At 45.3% G+C, this 12,723-nt stretch overlaps 1 long non-coding RNA gene across 2 annotated transcripts; it reads right to left on the reverse strand.

Moving 5' to 3' along the window:
- Positions 1–1,073: 1,073 nt before the first annotated feature.
- On the reverse strand, positions 1,074–12,171 carry LOC127031095 (uncharacterized). Of its 2 annotated transcripts, none has more exons than XR_007768495.1 (3): positions 11,491–12,171; positions 8,436–8,693; positions 1,074–1,345 (listed from the first exon to the last, which is right to left on the reverse strand). It is a non-coding gene; the product is annotated as an uncharacterized LOC127031095 (long non-coding RNA). The 2 variants fall into 2 exon arrangements; XR_007768496.1 differs by lacking the exon at positions 11,491–12,171 and adding an exon at positions 10,711–10,877.
- Positions 12,172–12,723: the final 552 nt, after the last annotated feature.

A 12,723-nucleotide genomic window follows, 5' to 3' on the forward strand; every position in this document is an offset into this window, starting at 1 on the left:
TGCAAAGTTACACGTGTAACAGGCTCTGCGAGCCCAGTGCTCGTACACACAATAGCATGTTAATAACATACCTGTGCCTAGAGTGCCACTGCAACCAGGTTGTTTGGTTCAATACTGTACCCCATAGACCTCTGCTCTGCTCAGCTCTTGGGTATAGCACTGGGTAGTGCCTCTTTCTTTTCCACAGCTGCTGTGAAAGACAACAGGAGATAGCCCCATGAAGGATCAAAGGAATTGGAGAAAATGCTAAATAGGCATTTAATGCCCTTGTCAGGGGTAGAAAAAAAAATGGGAGGATTTTTTAATTCCTCAGTGTAAGTTTCTCAAGTTTGGATCATTATAAAACTTATCCAAGGCAATGGGGGCTATTTCATTAAAAAGATTAGGATGCCCTAAACTAAGGAACATGACTGAAAAACACAAAACATCCAAGTTGAAAGCTTGTTGCTAACACAGAGAGAGATCGATTAGTGCTTGCTCTGGTATTAGGTAACAGGTTCAATTTGAAAAGTACCTGGGTGTATGGTGAGGTTCTGTTGTTTAGCAATTTACAGTATATAACAATAGTTAACTTGAACATTTTAAAGAGGTATTATAATCGTGCTGCTTCGTCTCTAATCGGTGGCCACTCATGCTCTCTTCCCCCACTTCCTTGTTTTAAAATATTTCCCAGTTACCTAGCAAATTGTCTTCATGTTGCAGTGTTACCCTTAAATTGTGAATCTCAAAGTCAAAAAAGTGCTTAATCTTGAGCTTTTCTTCCAAGAGGAAGAGCCCTTCGGCCACATCTCATTAGCCTAACTTGATGCTGCTGTATTTTCTTGGTGGATCTGAAAGCTATTAGAACCTTATGTCTATTTGAATGTATTGACTGGGTCTTAAAGGGCTACTGATTACTGAAATACTAGCTTCTACTAAATGAATTTGGTGAGAGGTGAGGGCAGGGGTAATTAGGTTAGAGAGAACAATTCCAGGGTGGAATGTGTGAAAACATATAAAGGGAAGACAAACTTTGGTATGAAATCAGCTCTTCTCCTTGGAGTTTGTTTTTTGTTTTATTTTTATTTCCCTGATAAGCTTTAGTTTGCAAAAAATATTTCCCAGTCTTGCATGAAGTCAGGTTGGTCACACTCCCATCCAGCTCTCTGATACAATACCTAGCACTTGCATAGTGCTTTACAGACATTAATCCTCACAACAGCCCTGTGAAGTAGGAAGTCTGAGGCTGGCAGGTATGGTAACTTGTTCAAGACCACACAGCTCTAGTTGGTTGCAGGGTCGGAATTCAAACTCAGGCATTTGACAGTCCACCCATAGCTTATTCCTCTGGACCATGTTAGCCTCACTATGAAAGAAAGGTAGTGTAAATAACTGTGCAATTAAGAGGGGAAGTCCTGTTTGTTTATTTACTGGAAAATTAAAACTCTTGAGGACTTTCAGGTAAATTTAAGTGCATTCATTATAATGCAACATTAAACGTTGCACTGAAACCTCGAAAAACACCAGTGCATACGGGAAAGTACAATAAGGCCAAGGGGACATCAACATTATTTCTATTCAGAGTTGTAAAAGCATAGTTGGCAAATTGCAGGTTCTGGTAAACTCAGAATATTTAGTAACAATTTAACTGATACACTGAGGCTGACTTTCTTATCTCACTTTGCCTGCTCTTTATTGACCTAAGGGAAAAAAGCCTGGAGATGATGTTTTTTCTGCAAAGGGTCACTCAGCTAAAGTTTGACTTTGGTGCAGTCCCTGGTTTTCCTCTCTAGGAACGTTGGAAGTAAATGCTTTGAGTATTGTTCATTCTTATATATAAAAAAAGGTGAAAATTAATTTTCTGTTACTGTAATCAAAATAAAGAAATACAAATATAGAAAGAGTTAAAAACTTCTTTTAATATTAAGATCCAGTCATTGAAAGTGCTCATGTCACTTATTCTTAACATTGGATCTAGTGACGGCATTTGCTGCTGTGGACTATTGAATCCTCCTGCAAGGCCTAGGTAATAAGTTTAGGTATTATAGCGTGACTGTAATTGTCACCCCCAGAGGACAGCAGTCCTGATCATTGTCATTGGGTGAATTCTCAACCTGTACTGGGAAAGCTTATGGGGACTATGAACAGAGTGTGTTGACTGTGAAGCTCTAAATATAACAGACCTCTCCACTGGCCAAACACCCTACTTAAGAGGTGCACACATCAGGGACCTCAAGATTTGTGGGGGGGCAGAAGGGGAATGGTATTCCCACACATGCACGCACATCTGAGATCTGCTGTGCGAAGCCCCTTTATTTGGGCTTTCTGTAGGGAACGAAGATTTGGTCCTAAACCTATAGTTTGTGTGTGTGAAATATACATTATTTATACCTCCAAGATATGAGCCAGCAAAGCCATATATAGATTTTAGTGACCATTTATTTACGTTGATACAGCTTTCACTGACATCTTCCCTGTCCTTCCTTTTCAAATCCCTCTGTATTGTTTTATTACTCCCATTCATTGCCTCATGTCTGCAACAAGCCGGTAAGCTCTCTGGGACAGTGGCTATGTCTTTCTCTCTCTATTACAAAATGCCCAAGACACTCTTAGGTGCTGTAAAATAATAAACATCAGAATTGCAGACCTAGTGCCATCACAGACTTTGCCACCTCCCAACAACAAAGCTCATTTCTTCAACCTGCCCTCTCTCTAACAAACGCAGAGCAGCATGCACATTTAATAAAAACCACAAAATTGCACTGCACACACAATTCTTCCCCGAGGAGGGGATGAGAGAAGGAAGCACCTGTGACATATTCAGTCATGTCACTTGTTGCACTACTGGAAGGTGCTTGGGTGTTTGTACGGCACCCTAGCACAAGGGGGCCCTGGTGCATGGCTGGGCTCCTGGGTGCTATGGAATCTTAATAACACGGTGATGAAGATGGCACAGGAATCTATTAGAATACAATAGTACAGCTGTGAGAGAAAGAACTAATTCTATTCTGGTTTGTGCATTATTAACTGCATTGTTAACCAAGTTCCACTAGCAGAGCCTAATTCTGCCCTGTGTAGACAGAGAGATTGCAAAAGTGTAACTAAGGGCGGAATTTGACCTGTAAAACTTATTTATTGGAAATAACTTTTTGCACCACACATGACTAACCTGTGGATTTCGTTGCTACATTAAATCATTGAGGCCAAGAGGTTGGTGGAATTTGATAAAGGCTCTGCAAACTTCCTCTTCAAAGTGAAAGGATTGTAAAAATTTTAACTGAAATCCAGTGTTTGCAGATGACTGTAACTACCACAGAAATAACTTGTATCATAACTGCTACACATTTGCATGGAAAAACCTCTTTGGTACAATCCAGACACTTGTTTAAAATGAGATAGGCTGAAAAAGATCATCCCTCATGCTTCAAAGCAAATGTCAATACTAACTGATAAGGGTGAGGAAGACACTTCCCTTCTCAGTGGGTTTTTCAGGTACTGTCTCTGGGTTTCTTGAACCTTGCCATCTGCTCCTGGCCACTCCACTACATGGATAATTGGTTTGTTCTAGTGAGACAATTCTTGTCTATTTATGGTGATGCAGTAGAAGCAAGAAATAACTGAGCTTACCTTGCAGGACTGGCATTGAAAGGAAAACACATTTTTACTTGTATACTGAACTTATATATGGAATTAATAAGATTCACACAGACCTTCTGCTAACATTGTAGCATCACTTGTCAGAGTACAGTCACATTTTAAAATGCATCCACTTTCGACAATTGGACTGGGACTTACTGTTGTTTTGTTTCCCAATACCTCTCTCCAATCCTGTCTCCATTCCCTCATTCGTTTTCTGGGACCATCTTTCCCCCTCATTATTATTCCCTTATATATAACCACCAATTCTTAGCCACTTCCTTCTTGCCACTATCCTGTTGGCTGAGGGAGGACTAGAAACTTCTTTATGAGAGTGTCATTGCTACTAATTAACTAGACGGAGTGGTTGGTGTGCAGTGAGGTAAATCACTCTGTCCTTCCACCTTCCCCTACTTCCTTCCAGATTCAGCAGGCAACTTTCACGAACAGCTGCCAACTTGACTCCTGCATTATTGAGCTCAGCCATGAATTTATCCTCTATGTTCAGTACCACAGACCAAGAATACAGAACACATTTTCATTTAAGTTCATTCGTAAATTTCCATGTCTGCCTAGAATGGGGACAAACCAAACTTTTGTGCATAGTAAGGAGTAAATATTATCTTCAAAGCCACAGGAACCCGTTAACATCAGTGAAAGAAGAATTTCACTCTCATGGCTCGGATTCCATGTGTGCCCCTTTCTCCCCAACCATCCCTTCCATTTTTGTATGTGTCTTTTAGAGCGTTGAAGATGCAGTATTTTACATGTTGGAGTTCTATAAAATAATTTGCAATTATTTGTGGGTGGAAATATACAGGCATAATTTGCAAGTCATTGTTGCACAGTGCATTCTAATGTTAAAGATTGTATTTTGAAATCTATATGGCTTCCATCCAGGCCCTATGTCTACTTGCTTTGTTTGTATTCAGAGCACATAGATTGTGTTGGGTACTGATCTGCAGTAACCAAAAGAGTTAAGCAGCTGCTTATCCTCTATCGTTTTGTCTAATCTACAGCAGAAAACTTAACATGTGGGAATAAAATGCTAGCCTGGACCTCTTCCAAATAGCTACAGAAATAATCATGTTACTTTGCATGGTGTGTTTGAAGCAAGAAACATGATGCACAGTAAAACGCCAAAGTTAGGAGCCTATGCAAATAATTTGTCTCTATATAAATTAATAATTGATCCAAGTTTCCTCTTCATAGTGAAAGGACTGTAATATTTTAACTGAAATCCAGTGTATACAGATGACGGAAACAGTGCCAGCTCTAGGTTTTTTGCTGCCCAAAGCAAAAAAAAAAACCTCCAAGAGCACAACTGCTGCCCCCAGAATGCCACCCCTGCAATTGTGCTGCCCCAAGCACGTGCTTGGTTTGCTGGTGCCTGGAGCCAGCCCTGAATAGAAATAACTTGTATCATAACAGCTACTCATTTGTATGGAAAAACCTCTTAGTTACAACCCAGAGAAACACCTGGAATTCTTGATTGAAATACATCAGCCAGTAAAGGCTAAGGCAGTGAAAGTCTTCTACTAATGAGAATATCTTAAAGATAAAAAGTCTGCAAAGTGCTTTATGGTTCATTACATATATCCAGGGATCACTTCACCCACCAGCAAAATGCAGCCTTCTTGTAGCCATTCTGAACCAGTGTTACCTTATCTAAATAATTTTTATAAAACACATGCATGTGGTATATAGGCATTGAAGTGGGTTTTTTTCTGTTTGTGAGTACTGATCAGGCTGGACTTTGAAGTCTTAGTGTTTGGTTTCCTTTTTTGTACAGAATAACTTGTCTTGATTTTCCTGCACCTTCCATTAGATGGGACAGCATAGTAGCTGTCTTGCAACCATCCTCCAAAAATTTGTCCTACAGTTAGCAGCCTTGCACACCATTCTGGATTATAAACACAACATGCAAGTGAGCTGATGAAGCATGAGGGGTACATACATTTTTGTTACTCTTGGAGGATCTGCCTCTTGTCTTTGCCCTGGCTAGAGTAGCTTCAGGTGCAGTATAGAAATGTCTTATTTCTATACTGTAAGTCAACTATTCCATACAGCTCAGGTGTGCCATGTACCTTGAGATAGAATTAAAACGACTCACACCAGAACTGAAGATATAATTGGAGTTCTCACTTCTGCTTGAGCTTGAATGGGGCATTTCTAACTGTGCTACCACATGGCATTGCTGCTTAGCACTTGCCTTTTCTACCCACAGAATTTCAGCACTCAGGAGTTGGTTACAACAGCGCAATCTGCTCAGCAGCGATACTGGTAGCATTAGAATCTGATAACCCAAATATGGCACAGATATTGCTTCTGTTAACTACGTGGGGCTGCACCAACTAAAATATATGTAGACTGAAAACAAAACTTGGGCTTGATATACCCATACCATTTTCCAAAAAACAAAGTACCATTTGCCCACTGCTTAGTGCCACTCCCGTAAGTTGAATTGTTCCATGTTGTTAACCTCAATGACTAGATGGGTGCTACATTCTTCTCCTTTCACTGCTGTCAGGTGCCGATTACCACCTGACTAAAGGGAAATGTACCAAAAGCTGTGGTTTGAGCATTACTCCTGGGGGAATTCTGCACCACTGCGCATACACACAATTTATTTCCCCCGCAGATTTCTTTGCTTTCCTGCAGAAAAATGACTTTCTGATGGGGAAGTAAAGGGAAGCCAGGAGAGTTGTCATGCCATCCTCCCCAGCAGGTTGTTTTGGGTACCCAGGGCAGCTGGAAGAGAGGTAAATCACTGTGGGGCAGGGGACTCCTACCCTGCACTGGGCTCAGCTGCTAGTTCCAGCTGGGCTGGGGAGAAGGGACTTCCTCTTCCCCTGCATGGCACCCAGGGCTGGGTCAGACCCACCCACAGATTTCTCCCTTAGCTGCAGGAAGCTCTGCAAACTCCCCCCGGTTCCTGCACCCATTGCTCCTCAGCTGCAGGGGGAGGGATCCCTATACAGTGAGCTGTTCCCCCATCTGCCCAATCCCCATGCATGCGGACCCTCCCACTGAGCCACCCCTCCCCCCCCTGCACTCAGAACCCCCCCCATGAGCACCACTCCCCCTGTACCTGGACCACCTCAATGAGCCATCTGCACCCGGATCCCCACCCCACTGAGCCCTACACCCCCAGCATCTGGACCCCACACTCAGACCCCCCTCTGAGCTCTATCCCCTCCACACCCCAGACCCTCCCCCCTACTGAGCCCCAACCACCTACACCTGGACTTCCATGCAGACTTCCATTACCATTGCACCCAGAACCCTCCAACAAGCCCCTGTGCATCCAGATCCGCCTGCACCCGGATTCCCCCCGAGTTGCCCACACCCAGATTGCCCCACACAAAACCCTCTCAACCCACACTTGGATTCCCCCCCACTAAGCTCCTCCATACTTGAATCCTTGCTGAGCCTGCCTGCCCACACTTGGTGCACCTGGCATGGAGGGGTAGGGCCCTGGGGTGTTTCTGGGGCAGACCGGGTTCCTGCGCTCTGTCAGGGTTGGATGCAGCCTCACCAGAGTCCATGTCCCGGGGTGGGAGCTGCACAGTGATCTTCCACCTCTGTGCAGCCAGTGAACTGTTCTCCTCAATGCCATGCTGGAGCCTCCATATTTATCTGACAAGTAAAATTTGCAGAATTTTAAAATATTGTACACAGAATTTTTAAGTTTTTGGTGCAGTGTCCTCAGGAGTAGAACATGCTCTTTATTCTAAAGTGAGATTTCCATTGGCCTCCAGGGTATCTCTGTCATTTTACTCCCAATCTTTTCTCATAAAAATGGCCAGTGTTGCTTTAACAATTGAATTGTTACTTTGCTGTCTTACTCTCCCGCAGCCAGGAAGCAATGTCAGCGCAAGTGAAGAACAGTTTCTCCTTTTGCTTCAGTCTTGTCAGTCCTTGTGTTTGTGAAGAGGTCTCTTTTCCTCCTTGGCAGGATCAGGAGATATTACCCTATATTCATCTAGAACTTTTGTTCCCAAAACTCTTACAAATGCCCACCAATGAAACATAGCTGTGCTTGTGGAGAAGTGCCATATGGCCAATCTACACCCAGTTCAAGGGCACATGCAAACAACTATTTCATCCAATCAAAATTGCAAATGGAATAAACTAACACAGTTTATCATCACTTGGATATTTCAGGGAGTGCATCTCTAGCGGGTCCTACTGGAAAATAATTATGGACAGGTCTTTTGCTCCTTTCACTACATGAGTTCATGAAATGGAGACTAGCATGGAAGAGAGTGTACTTCCCTCTCTCCAATTAAAGAGAACCTGAACCTGAATAAAGAATTTTTTAAGTAACTAATCAGCTATGCTCTGGGCTGTCCTCCAAACCCCAGAATACACCCTCATCCTCCTATGTCTCACATATAAGCTCTTATACAACTTAAGAAAGGAAGTCAATCTGAACTAGAACAAAGGGACTCTGTATACCCTCTCACATGCTCTCAGTTTTGATAATACTCATCTCTTTGCCTTATTTAAAGACAGTTTGATTAGTTTTCATCTCAGTTTTTGTGTTCTCTTCCTTTCCTCCTCCCCCTGCCTTTTTATTCCCTTCCTGGTGCAGCTGTTCCAGTTTTTCCCTTCACTTTGGCATCACTGTTGGCCTATTTCTGTAGGTTAGCGCTCCACATCACCTTCATTAAATTAACTGTTGTACATCTGGACTAAACATCAGAGGGCCAAATTCTGACATGGGCTATAGGGGGTTCAAAGAGTCAGCACAAAGGTTGATCTACACTGTTTACTGTGTGCATGGAGAGGGAGTAAAACATCTGCTGGATACATACCTTGTACAGGTAGGTGCTCTACGTGGCTAAAGGAGATCACAATAGCAGGATAATTTGAGCAGCGAAACAGTTATCAATGTTGACATTTAAGATGTTCTCTGTAGGCTTTACAGGTAACATCAGATTAAATGAATGAGCAGAGTAATTCCAATTTCAGAGCTACAGTTTTGGGCTCTCTATAGATCCAGGAAGGCAATAATTACCACTTGATTATCATTTGGAAGGTCTTATTCACATGCAGAAATACTTGAAGTATACCTTAAAAAGACCATGCAAACACACAAGAGACTCAGACTCTGGAACACAATTCTGTGCCATGGCTGTAGAATACATGATCTCTGGTCTTAATATGATTTATTAGTACCAAGACAAACCAGGAACTATTTTTTTAAATTTAGTAAACAAGATGTACAGTTTATGTCCATAAGATCATACAAATGGATGTCTTTCATATAGAGCATGTCCTAATGTTAACAAAAAAGTGGGGGTGGGGTAATTGTTTACATGTTAGGCCCTAACCTGGTGTAGTGTTTATATGCAACCACAACATAAATATTTAATAACAAACTTATCACTGGCTTTCCCATTTCACCGCAGCATTTCAAAGAACAGTAAATAGGAAGCTGTTGCTACTAACTCACAACTGTACTGTGTATCTACTTTCCCCCCTCTCTTCTAACTGACATCTAGCTTAATTTTTGGTGCTAATATTATTGTGCCTTTAGCCTTCAATTTCTGGTAGCAACTGTAACCAGGGATAAATCACTTAAACTGGAACAGAAAGAACAAACACACCCCACACTGGAAAACGCCATTACTGTGCCAGTCTTTCATTTTCACATTTTATTTGTATCTGCCCGTGCTCAAAATGGTCTCACCCATAATTTACCAACTAGTGGCTTTTACAAACATGCTTAAAAGAGCAAGAAAGAGAGAAACCATTTGTTTCCAGCAAGTATGTAAAACATTCACAATTCCCTAAGCAAAACAAATGCTAATTATAGAGGCAGTGAATACTGGAACTTCAGGAAAGCAATAAGAGGAACTTTTTATGTAGAAGAGATGCATCAAAGTTCCTTTTCCCTCTTTATTAAATATATGGTAACTGGAATTATGGTTTAAATGGAAATATTTTAAATATTTTCAAGAAAAGAGGCAGACCTATGTTTACATAGTATCCAGTAAAGGAAACCCTGAATAAATAAGACAACAGAAATGCAATGCAACTCATATTTACAAATAAACCATCTGTATATTATGCCTGAGGGCATTATGTGCCAAAAAAATAAAAAAATTGCACACAATATTTCAAAATTCTGCAAGTTTTATTTATCAATAAATAAATGCAGAGGCTCCAGCATGGCCGTGGGGAGCACAGGTCACTGGCTGCACGAAAGTGGGAGATCACTTATCAGCCTCCCCACTCCGGGGATGTGGACTCAGTAGTGAGGCTGCACCAAACTCTGACACAGAAACACCCTGGGGCCCTGCCCCCCTGTGCCAGGCGCACCAGATGTGGGGCAGGCAGGATCCAACTGTGGAGGGGCTCAATGTGGGGGGAGAGGATTCTGTGTGGGACTATCGGTGCAGGAAGCTCAGTGGGGGGTCTAGGTGAGGGATGCACAGAGGCTTGTTGGGAGGGTTCCAGGTGCAGAGGCAGTGGGATTCTGCAGGGGCTTCCAGGTGAAAGTGGCTGGGGTTCAGCAGAGGGGTCTGAGTGTGGGGGTCTCAGCAGGGGGTATGGGTGCTGGGGGAGTGGGGATCTGAGTGGAACTAATTGGGGCTCAGTGTCATGGGGGTCTAGATGTGGGGGCTCAGGGTGGTGCAGGGGGGTGGGCTCATCAGGGTGGGGATTTGAGTGCAGAGAGCTCTGTGGGCTGGGTGCAGGGATGGGGATCCGGAGGCAGGGGGCTCCAGATGCAGGGGTTGAGGTTCAGTGGGGTGGGGTTTTGGTATGGAAGACTAGTGGGGTTCAGGGTGTCTGGGTCTGGGAGGTCCAGATGCATGGGGGTTGGGCAGATGGGGAGCAGCTCCCCGTACATTGACTCCTTCTCTCCGCAGCTGACGAGCAATGGGAGCAGGAAGCAGGGGAGGATGCTGTGCTTCCTGCAGCTGGGGAGGTTTCTAGGAGTGGGTCTGACAGCCCCAGCCACCCCATGCAGGGAAAGAGGAAGTCCTGTTCTCTCCTGCCTCCAGCCCAGCCAGTACTAGCAGCTGATCCCGGCTCAGGGTAGGAGTCACTGGCTGAGAAGCCCCTAGCCCTGCAGTGATTTACCTCTCCGCTGGTTGCTCCAGGTTCCTGACATGATGTACCTGCGCAGCTAGGGAGCAGTGTGTGTCTAGTCTTGCAGATTCCCTTTGCTTCCTTATCAGAAAGTCATTTTTCTGTGGGGAAGCAAAGAAATCTGCACTGGACATGAATTCTGCACCAATTCCCCCTGGAGGACAATATGCTTCATCCATAGACCCATACCTCCCCTCTCAAAAACAATAATTATCCTATTTCATAATTTCTTATATGCTTGTTGTAAAGACTTAGAGCCACTTCACACCATGCTGCCACATCTATAACTGCAGGAGACTCCTGAGGCCCACTAACGGTAATAGGATGTTAAGGACCCATTCTTCAGTGATGCATGGCGTAGAAAGTGAATCATGAGGATGAGTACCATTGAGATTTGGAGTCTCCCTCTCTTTATTGTGGATCTGGTCCAAGAGTATCCTAGTCTCTTTCCTCCTTATTAACACACAATCTCCACCCACAATTCTCCTTGGGTGTAAATCCTGGATCACAACCTCTTTGAGAATAAGAGCAGCACCCCACCACCACCTACACAAACAGCTGGCATGGCACAGGAGAATGGAACAGTGGGCTGGGAGACAAAGATCACTGGGCAGGGGGTCCCAGGTTTTGTTTGAACAATCTCTGACCAGGTACCTGAGCCTGTGAGGTGCTGGGAACCTCCTGAGCAAGAGGCTACTCCTGGAGAAGTGGGCTCATGGCTGATCTTCCAAACTTACTCTCATGATATTCACAGACCTGTGGCTTACTAACCTGTGGCTTGCTCCATCAAACCCCACATGTAGGCTTGGAAGGATTTGGTTTTTATGGGTGAACGTTGGTAAACATCAATTTCACAGTACACATACGAACACAAGAGAAAATATTGCTATTGATGATCATCATCTATGGGAAGGCACAGAAAGAAAAATGCTGCTCGAGAACTTACTTGATTTTAAAGATACATACTTTGTATATTTTGACGTGACATTGATCATTTAACAGTTGTAAATTTTAAACTTTTTGAATCATCTAAAGTCTACTACAGCAGTTCTCAAACCCTGGGCCGTGACTCCATTTGAACAGGGTCACCAGGGCTGGCATTAGATTTGCTGGGACCTGGGGCTGAAGCCCAAGCCCCACCGCTCAGGGTGGTGGGGCTCAGGTTACAGGCCCCCCACCCGAGGCTGAAGCCTGGCCCACGTGTGGCTGCATGGGGCAGTGGGGTTCAGGGTTTGTCCCCCCCGCCCCTGTCCCCGAGTAGCTTTTGTTGTCAGACGGGGAGCCGCACTGCAACGAAGGTTGAGACCCCCTGGTTTTCTATCAGCAGCTCGTTGTCTGCCCCCCTCCCGCTAACTTCCTGCAGCTGTGAACATGTCTATCAAGAAATGCCGAGGCTGGGGGTTAAACCCCCGCGTTCTGCTCCACTCGGAACGTTTAACTGGATAAATCGGGGACAATATGCGCGGGGCTGGCTAGAGTCCCAACCACCAGGACCCGGCGCGCGCCAAACGGCGGCTGACGAACCAGCTCGGCCAGCAGCGGGGTCCCCCAGCTGGCTCCGTCCTGCACGGAAAAGGAAATCGGTGTCGGCCCAGCTGCGCCCCGGCTCCCGGACCCAGGCCGGCCACGGCCTCCCGAGACACCTGGGCGGTTGCGCGCTGCCCTGTGGCGGCAGCTTTCCGGCCCGGCCTGGCGCACTCAGCGCCCCGCATGGGGAGTCTGCGCCCGCCAGCAGCGCGGGGCCCTTTTCAGCAATGGCTGCGGAAAGCGCCGCCCCGGGCCCGCGCCACTCGGGCGCTAGCGCCGGGATCCCGCCGCGCCGAGGCGGCTTCCTCATGGCCGCGCAGCCCCGCCCCTCCCCCCACCGCGCGCAGCCCCGGGCCCGCCCGCCTCAGCCAACGCCGCCGGGCCCAGCCCAGGCCCTGCTCCGCTTCTTCCCCGCCCAGCCCAGCGGGACCCGCCCCCTCCTGGACCAGGCCTGGTTCCGCCGGCGAAGCCGGGCGG

The sequence above is a fragment of the Gopherus flavomarginatus genome, chromosome 11 (assembly GCF_025201925.1).
Source record: "Gopherus flavomarginatus isolate rGopFla2 chromosome 11, rGopFla2.mat.asm, whole genome shotgun sequence".
NCBI classification, from domain to species: domain Eukaryota; kingdom Metazoa; phylum Chordata; order Testudines; family Testudinidae; genus Gopherus; species Gopherus flavomarginatus.